The sequence below is a fragment of the Gymnogyps californianus genome, chromosome 3, assembly GCF_018139145.2.
Source record: "Gymnogyps californianus isolate 813 chromosome 3, ASM1813914v2, whole genome shotgun sequence".
NCBI classification, from domain to species: Eukaryota; Metazoa; Chordata; class Aves; order Accipitriformes; family Cathartidae; genus Gymnogyps; species Gymnogyps californianus.
Genome location: NC_059473.1, coordinates 104,669,614 through 104,672,436, shown reverse-complemented (window position 1 = coordinate 104,672,436; position 2,823 = coordinate 104,669,614).

Below are 2,823 nucleotides of genomic sequence, written 5' to 3'. Positions count from 1 at the left end.
GTATCAGATTTGCTTTCTCTGTTCAGCTCGAGGTCAGTGACTGTGACAATGTTTAAATTCCACTGCACTGTTTTCTCTAGAGGTTTGTAATTAGACCTTTGAAAGAAGCAATGCCTTTTTATTATTAGTGGTACAGAAATAGATTCAGAAGCAGAAAAATATGCAGTAGAATATCATTACATCTTCATATAAATTAACATAAAAAAGGGTCTGATTTATATCTATGCAGGCTTTTGTCAATCAACAATATTCATGTATTTGTAAGGAGAGCACAGGGCAGAATATTTCAGGGAGCAATGAAAGCATTACTGCCTATTTAAGGAGTGTGGTTTCTGAAAAGCTTTCTTTTCCTCTCTGCTTGTTTATGGACAACCATTTTAATAAGATTTTGCATTTGTTATTTTGAGGTAAATATTAAGAAAGGAAACATGACAATGCTATTAATTTTTAAATGAAACTGAGCATTAGAAAACATGTCAGGAACAGCTTTAAAAATGAACAGATGCTAATTTATTTTAATTATGCCTGGGAATTTTCTTTCAATATATTCATCTACACACAGGTGCTAATTCCATTTGCTGTTTTTCCACAAATCCATCCTTCAGCCTTTTTCAAAGCTCTCTGATAATATTGTAATACCCCTCTTCAGCCAAAGTCCAAAAACGTTTTGTTCTCTTTTTAATATGTCTTCCTCTAAGAATGCCTCAAAGAAATGGGGCAGCTAATCAAAGCAATTCTGGGGGGCCAGTGCATTATAAATATGGCTGTTTACTGAATCAAAAAGAAGTTAAGTCAAAGAAATATATACACATGCTTTTGCACATCAGCATTCTGCAGCTGAGTGTCAGACTTGAGGAATACAAATTGAACAAAGTTAAGAACATCTCTCCTTTACCTTGTATTTATAGCTTGTCTCCTTAGATTACAAGCTGAGTCAAGGACTACGTGGGGATGAAGAACACCGATTTTAGCAGTGTGAAAAGTAGTATCTATGATAAGACCGAGAAAACACCTACGTGGGTGTGTACGTATATGACTGTACATTTGCAAATGAAGAAGAGAAACAAGAAACCTCCTGATGGAAAGACTACGAGACCACTAGGTGTCATTCTTGTTCCATGTTTTTCCCATTGGCCGTATTTCAAACAGCTAGTCAATAGAGAGTTTCTGCAAAATTTAAGTTTTTATACCCCTAACATTTTATGTCTAGTAGTTTTATTATGTGCACTACTGTCCACTAGGGATCATACTGCAATACATATTTTCTTTCAGCCCACAGGTTATTGTTGTTCTGAGTTCTGTGGTCAAAAGTCACCACCTTACTTGGCATTGCTGCTTTCATGAGTTCCTTAAAACAAAAAATGTGATAAGAAACAGTAGTCATGCCTTGCCTGAGGCATTAGTGTTATGATTTGTGCATGAAATGTTAAGTGGTGTGGGTTTAACACTTTATTTTTAAAAAATAACAGTTAACATGATTTACTTCAAAATAGTGTTTGGGTAATTTGATAAAAGAAAATTAATCAGTATTTCAAGATGTTTAATCAGAACTTGTACGTGTTATTTGCTAAGTAAATAGTTACAGTTTTTTTAGAGATTTTAGCATGTTACCATAATATTTAAACCTTTATCAAGGTATTTTAAAAACAAGGTTTTGCCCCTTCATTTTCTTTAATTTTAGGATTTTCTGCTTTTCCATTCAGCCTATTTTAAACTAGTCTCTAGGTATTTGAAGATTTCACCACTGCTTTTGTTTCCATTGCCTTTGCTTGGTTTACATCTAAGGTTGAGTAACATCCCCTGTTTAAGCCAGGACAGAATAACAAACTGGATTACCAATGGCTGCAGTGGAATTAGACAAATATGATGGGGCACTAAAATGGCATTGTAAGTATAACAAACATATCCTGGATTATGTTGATAAAAGCTGCATACTATTTAGGGTGGCTTCTCTCCCTGTATATCCAAGTACAACTGACAAAAAGACTTAAGATGCATTTTAGGCCTTTAGAGTTTCTGTTTGTTTGTTTGTTTTTTAAAATGTATTTCTGACACATCAATGACTTTTTTATAAGCAAAATCACATCAGTATTTTACCTGCGTGAAACAATCCACTTACATATGTTCTGTTTACAGACTGTCATGACATCCTATGAGGTTTAAATTACCTACTTTACATTCTTAAATAATAGCATAAACATGCATTTGATAACATCCAGCAAATTGAAGAACATACAGTTTAGCTCAATAGTTCCCTGATCATTTTTGTAGCTTTGTAGATGTGTGAATGGTAAGTTACTACAAGTATTCACACTGCAATATGTTTTTGTATATACTCTGTGCTCTTCACTGCAGAAAAGGATAGCTGTTAGCCCTGGAGTATCAAGGAGTAGCTTTAGCAGGGAGCAGAGAAAGGTAAGAGCGTAAACAAAGCTCAAACCCTGCTCCTTCAAAGTTATTACTGTCATTTAGAGCTACTGACTGTTTTTCAAAACTGTGGTGATATAAAGCTAGTTGGAAAACAAAATGCTGTATAATACCAGAAGGTGAAGGTATTGGGCAGCGTGGATTGCAATTCTATTTGTTTATTGGAAATAATTACCACAGAGAAAGAAATTAAGTGTTGTTTGTTATTATTAGAAAAACGAGCAAGGTCATTAGAGTAAGCAACAAAAGAATGAGCTCTACGCTACCACTGACCTTTGTTATCAGGATTAAAGCACTTCATTAGGACAGTGAAGGGAAATTCAAACTGTGGTCACTTAGCTTTGTCTATTCTCTGTCATGTTTATGTTATTATTAGTTTATTTTTATTGCTATCCA